We start from the raw sequence: 9,155 nt of genomic DNA, 5'->3' as shown, positions 1-9,155 counted from the left end.
TGGGACTGAAGAATGCGATATGCTTCACTGCTTACATGGTGGGCAAAAGCAAAATACTGTTTACCCTCGTAACATGTTTAGCCTCCCTTTTACCTGCTCACCTTTGCTCCTTATTTCCCTTAAGCATTACATACCCCACTTTTAGGCAGAAACCGAACCTGGAACCTTTCATGGTGGGGAGCTGAGAGGGTTCCCACTTGTCTCTTTTCTGTATTTTCCCCATCCTTGACAACCCTGATCCTGTCTCTTCCTTTGCCCAAAGTACCCCTATTTCTTTCAGGTTACAGAACAAGATCCTGCAGAATTATCTGGGCGTATTTTTCATTCAACTGATTTGTCTTACACTGTCTGTTCTGTCTTCCCAGCTCGGTTGTATTTTCACGTGTTGCCTACAGAGTACCCTTTCTTATATCCTTACCTGTCTGGACTCAGTCAGTGTTCTTATTACTTTGTTAAACAAGACTTAGGGAACACCACCACTGCCCTTAGGTCTGAGTCAGGAGAGCCTCTGTGTATTCTCCCAGATCTTTCTTTTCCATCTCCTCAGCATACCACACTCGATAATTTCCTTGCTTCTTCCCAACTCTGCCGAGAGCTCCCTGAGAGCCGAGAGATGTTACCTGACAAATCGATAGATAACACAGGATAGGCAATTAGGGAGCATGTTTTAAAAGATGCACCCTTGGCACCCAGATCCACAAGTTTACCACCTATGAATCACTCTCTGTCAAGATAGAATGATAAGTTTGACATACAAAGAAAGGACCAGCATGAGGCAATGGTAATAAGGAGAAATAAGAAAGCATTTTTGATTCCCTTGCCCCTTGGGCCTGTGGCCTCACATTCAGTCATCTGGAATTCTTGGCTAATGGAAGGCATAGTCCCCTGGAGACTGGTCCATTGTTGTAGGTCTCACCTCCTTTGTGCCCCATGGGATCACTGAGAGCTGGAAAGCATGGCAGGGTCAGCTTCCTGGGAGGACAGATTCTTTCTTATGAGAGGCTGCAGCAATGAGCAAATGTCTGGCTTGGCTGATGAAGAGGTACAGCTTTCCTAGGGTGCCCAGGGGCAGACTCTGGATAAAGAAGAAAACCAAAACTGAGGAAGCTGCCACTTGGTTTTGGCAAGAATCAGCTGAGATGCTAATTCCAAATTTGTTCTACCGACAAGAAAGCCGTTTCTCTGAAATGATATGGGGGAAAGGTACAAAGTTGTGTCTAGCCTTGGCCTCTAACTGCTTTTCCTTCTCACTACCACACTATGAAGCCCATGAATCCCCATGTTCTAAAGAGTACTGTATCTTTTCCAGTTTAGCAGTTGGATGCAACATTGCCATGAGAACTGGCTTTTGTGCATCCTTGAGGTGGTATAGAAGTTACAGTAAACAACCTGTTTTTCATATTTTGCTTTGAAAAACATTACGTCCATAAGTATGGCTTTGTAAGTGCTAAAAGACCATTAGACACATTTTCACAAATGTTAATTTGTTGTTTTCCACAAAGGGAAGCCATCAGTCTCAATCCTATACATTGAAAATTGCAGCTGCGCCCTGCTGACAAGCAGAGTTGCAGAGACTTCTTTGTGAGGAGCAGCGTTTCATTATTGGAATGGGTATTGTTTGTGAATTCTGTGACTTCTGGGCTATACTTGGGGAGGCAAAATTGGAGAAGGGTTTAGCATAATTTCCTGAACCTATTCCAATAACTGGGGATGCTATGGTTCTGATACTTCCCATTTCACTTACTGAGGTAGAGAATGGACTGAGACATAACTCCAAAAGGCAGGCTGTATTCACAGTCTTGAGAAAACTCCCAGGCTTAAGCAAGTTTTGGAGGCAATGGGGTAGGTAGTTAAAAGGGGGTGTGTATGGAAATAAAAGACAGAAACCATTTTTTTTTCTTAAATCTGCTGCTGTTGCTGCTGACCAGAGCGTTTCCCTTAGATATCCAAGGACCAAGGCTGTTCCTTTTTTTTTTTTCCTGTATGTGAAAATTTTCTTTTCAGAGACATTTTCAACTTTCAAGGGTGTGTCAGTTGACTTGAAAGTAGAGCTCTACTTCTGGTGCTTGGGAGCATTGGCAGCAGAGGTAGGAGGCCCCTAAGCCCTCTAGATATTAGAAGATGGGACAAAGGGTATGCAGAGTACAGTATCAGGGTTGCCTGGAGTCTCAGGTGGGTCAAGGAAGAACAAAACTGTATGTATTAGATATGTTTGCAGTTCTCCCCAGTTGTTGGAGAGTGACTGGTTCAAATTCGATGCTTCAAAAATTTGACCTGCTTTTAAATGAACTATTTTAGGCATAGATTTTTTTTTTTTTTTTTGGCATAGATTTTATAGGAATAACTTGGAACTACAAACTTCTGGGAGGACCGTGGAAAGGTTAACTGAGATTCCTTAAGTCTTCAAAGACAGGGCAGCTCTCAGCACCAGAACAGCATCAGGGAACGACCTCTGCCTTTGTTGCTGGCTTCTGTATTCAGTGCCCAGGATCTAACTGTTTGGCAGTGCTCTAGCTAGAACATAGGTATTGACTAGCCCTGAGGTTTACATCGTTTCTCGCCTGCTACATCCTCAGGATCATCATTCACTCCATTAGTCACGTGAAGGCAATTTACTGGCTGGGCAGAAATTTTGTTAAAGTTTCCCACAGGGCTTGCATGGACTATCCTCATCTCTTGGCTTTCATAACCCCTTCAGATCCTTATTCAGAGTTGATAGGACCGTGTCATGACTCTCCTCAGAGCTTATTTTGTTTTTGTATGTGGCCATGTCTGTGAATATCTTATTTCTGTCGTTTGGGCATTGTTGATAACCTGTGGCTGTGTAAAATGAGAAGTCCTTACATAACAAAACAGAACTTGGGAAAATAAATATTTACTATATCAAGTGGTTTTCATTTCTGCAAATTCATGTACATGTTCAACAAAGATGTATCGAGTACAAATCATACCGCAGATGTTCTAGGTGCCAGAGATATGATAGTGAACAAAGCAGAAGTCTGTGCTCTTGTGTAGTTTGTACTCTATTGGGTTAGTAATATAATTCCTTTCCAAGAGGGTATCTGCATGGCTTATCATCAGGTCCAGGCCTGAGAGCCTCTCCTAGCATTTGAGCAGGTTACATATTACAATGGCATAGAAACCAAACAGCTTTTCAGTAAGCAGTAGTGAGCTTCATTTCCATCTATTGTGGAATATACCTGCCAGAACTGACATAGCTCATCACTCTCCAGAAATGCTCCCAAATGCTTATACTGTCTTCAGTAATCCAGCCCTAAACACATTCTCACTGTGGGACCTCTCTAAATGGTTTCTAATAACTCAGGGCTGTGGTTTCTTTCCCCCTCCTTTTCCATCTTTATTTTTAGTTTTTCTGTCCGTCTTCCTTTCTTTTTTGTCACCATGATGTTGGCGATACTGCAGGAGTAGGTGTCAAGGAAAACTTTGCTTGGTGACTACATGGAATTATGTACAAAGTTGAATTTGCAGTAACTTTCCCACTATTATAGACAGAGCTAAGTCTAAAAAAACCTATGGACCAAGAATTTGAAATTTAATTGAATGAAGATTGTATTAGCCCTGCCTTGTACTCTTGTTTGGCTCATTGTCTGAGTATTCACATGTGTGTGCATGCAGACTAATATACAGACAGTCCCCTATTTCATAATCTAAAGGTGATACTCCTGCTGCTAGCAATTATCGTCCAAGAGTGACTTGCTGTAGGTGAAGAATTTGGGTTATGATGAGCAGACCTTTTGATTTCTGGCTGTGGTTTCTATATATACTGTGCTAATGAAGCCCCTTTGGCTGCAGTTACTTAGTCAGAATAATTAGAATCCCTAGGTAAGATGCCAAATTGAACCATATTTTGTACCAGAAAATGAATAACCAGAAATGGTTATTCATTTTGCAAAGTTATTGTGTATATGGTTCCAAATGAAAATTTTTAATAAAGATCAAGCACTTCAAAAAAAATCACCAGAGATGCTAATCAGACAACAGGCTACTCCAAACCTCAGCAGGTCACATACATCAGCTTTTGCTGCCACCACCTCCTGCAATGTCAGCAACATTGTTGTTAGACACTGAGTATTTCTCTGAGAAATCTGACTTCTCTTCTCTCCCCATTGTCGGTTTCTTTCTGTAACCTTCACATTGCCTTTCTGCCATGTATTACATCCCACGTGTTCTATAATCCCCTCACTTTCCACAGCAGTGTGCCCACTGCTGAGTCAAAGGCAGGTGCTCTTTCACAACTGCAAACCCAGTACAACTAGCCTCAATTATGGTCTGGTTTCAGGAGAGACAAATAGGATGCTGAGGTCTTGATATTTCCAGGCAACCAGGGGCACAAAGGCAGGAAATCTGTTCAGCTGTATTGTGTTAAGCAAGGAGACTTGGGGGACCATGTGTTTCCATGTATATCTCTAGGTCCCTGAAATGGTAGAATGGAATAGAAGACTCACTGGGTAGGGATGAACATGTTAGCAGGGTGGAGAAGTGTCCAGGAGGAAATTGGTAGTGAGCACAGGGGAGCTTATGCAGGTATACTAGAGGGAGAGAATTTTCTTTTTTCCCTTTTGCTATCTGATTTTTTTAATGGTTCTGATGCCAACAAAATGTTTGCTGTGAATTCATTCAAAATAAAAAAGCAGTCCACAGCAGTCAGAAGAGAAAGCTAAATAAGCCTCGGATTGGCACGCATGCCTGCATTCCCAGCACTTGGGAAACAGAAGCAGGAGGTTAGTATGTTTAAGGTCAGCCTGGGATAGAGAGAGAGTATGAGGCTAGTTTTGGCAATATACCAAGACCCTGTTAACAAAACAAAACAGATAATTAAAACACACACAGACAAACAAAACCAACAACAAGAAACACTTCACCACTACCAGTATACCAGGATCCAGTCACCTGAAGAAGCTTTTAATCAGTACTGAAGTGGGCAGTATCTGGGGGTTTTTCGTTCATGGCAATTGCATTAATTGAACCCTGCTACAGAATTTGGTTTACTATACCCTCCAAAGTATACTCCCCAAGCCACTGTCCTGAGTGGATTGCTTTATCCTGTAGAGACTAAAAAGGAAGTGCAATTATTGTAAGAGACATTTCAGGCATTTAAATGTATTCAAATTCTCAGGGGTGAAGAAGTCTTTGCTCTAGGTTGGTGGGATACGGAACAAATATCTGATACATTTCAGCATTCTATTACAATATGACGTGCTATATAATCAGTTCTTCCTTGACACATTTTGCAGATGGGCAAACAGAGTCTCACTATACTATACGTGTATATTTATCTTCTTATACTTCCACTATTATTGTACTTTGATTTCCCCAAACACAACTATATAATGTTTACAAAATGACAAAGAATCAAGATAGGCAATAGAAGAGATTTACAAAGCATCTTCTCCATAGCTAGTGGTCAGGAAATAACATAGCTCTCTATGTTCCATTCTATGCTATGTCTCTACTGCTCTGGACTAAGAAGCTGTTGCAGAGGATCATCTTCCAGAGAGGAACTGAATTGTTCTGATGCCTGGCAAGGGTTAATCATAACCGTTTCATTTAGCAAATCAGGCAGTAGGAAGTACAGAATGGTTGATTCTTCTTCTGTATGTCTCCAGTGGTCTCAGCGTGTGGGTGGAGACAGCATTCAACTTTTGAAGGAATCTAAAGCCACCCTGGAGGCTCCTCTACAAAGGAACTACACCTTCCAGCCTGGGTTCCCCAGAATGTGGTTGTGGAATACGCCTTTTTTCCACAGGTCAAAAGAGTTACCATGGACTCAGGAGAAATAAAGCCAGTCAGGCTTTGACTAGCTATTCAAGGTCAAGTGATAATAAACTGGATTCTTAATGTTTGCTTAAAATATGAAGGGGCAGTAGTCAGAATCAATGCCTGATTCCTTACCAAACTGCTGTGGTTAGTGATGACGTTGTCTCAATCCCAGTGAAGTTATCCTTTCATCCACAAGTTGAACCATGGATACAATTAACTAAGTTCTTCTAAAAGTCTTCTTTTCTCTACAAAGTTCCAAGCCCATGATACTAGTTCTCTTTAGTACTGCCTAGTACCTTGCTATACCTCCAACCATGACCAGAAATGTCAGTAAAATTACCTGTCCTCATAGGTGATTTAGACATGCCTTTTACCTTTGTTTGATGGCTGAAACAATGTTTTGGTGGCAAATGGGAAGAAAGGTTAGACTTCCCTTAACTCTTCCAAATCTTCATACAAAAATCAAGTAAGATGTAGCCAGATCTTGAAGACCAAATGCAAGTCATTCTTTTAGAAGGCCACAGGTGTGCCAGTAAGTGAAAGGCTTGAGATGATCCAAGGATTTAGTGAAGATCTTAGAGGAGACTTCTGCTGTTTTGGTTCCTGCATTATCTGTTTCTTATAATTGTTCCCTCCCAGCAAAAGCTCAAACTAGTCTGGTTTATGCTCTTTGACATTTCTAGTGTTTCCTTCTCCAGAATACATGCATGTGCATACCTGTGCTATGTACTATACTTCATAGCCGTAGTCTCCTCTTGGTACAACACAAGTTCAGGAAATCTGGCCTTCCTGAGTTTCTAGTTTTTAGGAAAAGGCCAAGGAAGGTATTTTATATTGAGTCACAAGTCAGTCAAATTATGCATCCTCCATTGTTTAAGAAGTAACTTGTTCTCAAAAAAAAAAAAAATCAGAGCTAAGGTAAAAGAGGAGAAATAGCAACAACAACAAAAAAGAATTGGATGATCAATTTCCTGCAAATTTCTTGATATTCTTCCCATTTACCCAAACCATAGTGTGTGTGTGTGTGTGTGTGTGCATGCGTGCATGCCTTCTGTCTGTCTGTCTGTCTTCTGTGTATGTGGTGGTTGGAATGCGAATGAGCCCCGTATGCTTGCATATTTGAATGCTTAGTTCCTAGTTGTTAAAAACTGTTCTAGGAAGGATTAGGAGGTGAGGCCTTAATGGGAAGAGGTGTTACACTGGGGATGGGATTGATTTGAGAGTTCAAAAGCCAGTGCCAGTGCCAATTAACTTCTTTCTCTGCCTTGTGCTTCCAGATCAGATGTAAACTTTCAGCTACTGTTCTGATGCCAAGCCTGTTACCATGCTCCTCATCATGATGAACGTGGACTCATCCTCTGAAACCGTAAGCAAACCGCCACTTAAATGCTTTGAACATGGTGTTTCCTCACAGATATAGGAGGTAGTATTATATATGTATAGAATGTGTGTTCTGGGTTTTTTTGTGTGTCTGTATATGTGTATATACACATATACATAAACACACATACATATACACACACACATAAACACACACATACACACTCAGACACACACAAAGGAGGACACCAGGTATCTGGAGACAGGGTTTCTCACTGAACTGGACTCATACTATTTTGGCTAGGCCAGAGAGGTCAAGGATTCCCTGTCTTAGTACCTCAGTGTTGGGGTTACAGGCATGCACAGCCATGTCAGACTTTGTATGTGGGTGCTGGACAGTCAAGATCAGGTTCTTGTGTGTGTACAGGCAAGCACTCTTTACATACTAAGCTGTCTCCTCAGCCTTCTGAACCACTTCCTTAAACAGGACAACCATCTTCTGCAGCTATGGCATCCATTGTCCTAGTACAGTGATGACAATAATGTCTTGGCAGTGTATTTATCTAGCAACCTCCTCAATATGGTTTTGGAATTTAGTATTGTGCTCCATAGTGGGCAGAGAGGCTCTTTAGCAACAAGAAGTAAGCAACCTGTAGCGATGTGCTTCCTTCTCAGAGAGACAAGTAGGTACTTGCTATGGGCAACTTTTGAGTAAAGCCCAGCCTTACTAGGTATGGTGGTATAGGTCTGTAATCCTAGCATTTTGAGAGGTAGAATCAGGTGGATCAGGAGTTCTGAGCTGCCTCAGCTAGATAACAAGTGTGAAGCCAGCCTAGACTACATGAAACCTTGTCTCTAAAAGCAAAACACAAACCAAAGAAAGTCCACGCTAAGAACACTGGCCAATGTGTTGGGCCTTGCTAATTCAGGTCATAGCCTGCCATTGTCCTGATAACTCTCTTGAGCTCAGTGTGAAATAGAGGGCTGACTCCCTTTACATCAGAGCTTCTCCTTCTCTGACCTTGCTGAGGGGAGGCCAAAACCGCACCCTCTCCCTGTGGAATGTCACGTTGCCTTGGGGATATTACAGGTTCAGCTTCCTTTCTCCCCCCACAAGAACCTGTCCAGCAAGCACCTGGATTCCTAGAATGCCTCTCCATGCAAATCCTGTACCCTAAGCTGTAAAATGATAAATACCTACCCTGGAAATTCCTAGCTTCTTCCCCCAAAATTATATTGCCCTTGATTCACCAGGATTAAAGTAGATCTGCCTCTCTGCAGTTGATCCCAGTAATCATTTCCGTCATCCTCCCCTGTGCTGTTAACTCTGTTCCCTTTGTCCTTGTGGCCTGGTAGCCACAGTCCCTGGGACAAGGGAGGACCACAGCCCAGTACCTGCAGATCCATTCTATGTCTCGGAGAATACATCACCTGTTTGTTATATTGAGAACTTTCTTATGTACAGGGGATTCTGTCCCTACAACGTTGATCTCTCCCAGACACTTTATATGGCATTTCCATAGCCATCATTTTCTTTGACTCATAAATATCCTTATTCCTAGAAACAAGCTCAGAAATGACAACTAAACATCCATGTCCAACAGACAGGGCTTTTGGCCCCTAACAACTTCTTAAGTATATGTAGAGCGCGGAGATCACCAGAGCCCGGCTTATAGGGACAACTAATTGTATGCGTGCTTGTTGAATAAAGAATGAGTGTTTGCAGGAACTGTCTGAAAAAAGAAGAGGCTCACAGCTAGGGTTCCTCCACTCCTTTTCTGTGTTACTTCTCCATGTGCGTAAGCAAAAGACATGGTGTTTGGTGGTGGTGGTGGTCTTGTGGTATGTGTATGGGGTGCAGGTTTTCTTCTGTTTATTTTTGTCCAGAACACATTCTTCAAATAGTGCTGATTAGTGTATTTAATTTGACTCCATTATTCTCATTAAGTAAGTCAGGACAGTATGCTCCTTAACTATCTTCAGAAAGTAGACAAAGTGGGCAGGCTTTGGGTAGTCCACTAGGGTTCAAATCCTCCTGCTATTTATTATGTGAC

At 42.0% G+C, this 9,155-nt stretch overlaps 1 protein-coding gene across 1 annotated transcript in view; it reads left to right on the top strand.

The window, feature by feature from the left end:
- Positions 1-9,155, top strand: part of LOC115030101 (ADP-ribosylation factor-like protein 4C) — a 57,655-nt gene that overhangs the window by 35,748 nt on the left and 12,752 nt on the right. Inside the window, exon 7 of the mRNA XM_085838012.1 lies at positions 7,059-7,147. The gene's annotated coding sequence lies outside the window, so the exon portion shown is untranslated. The remainder of the gene's footprint in view (positions 1-7,058; positions 7,148-9,155) is intronic.

This window comes from Mus caroli, unplaced genomic scaffold, assembly GCF_978045245.1.
Source record: "Mus caroli unplaced genomic scaffold, Mus_caroli_1 scaffold_5, whole genome shotgun sequence".
NCBI lineage: Eukaryota > Metazoa > Chordata > Mammalia > Rodentia > Muridae > Mus > Mus caroli.
Note: the sequence above shows the minus strand (reverse complement) of the source record. Positions and strands in the feature narration are given on the sequence as shown.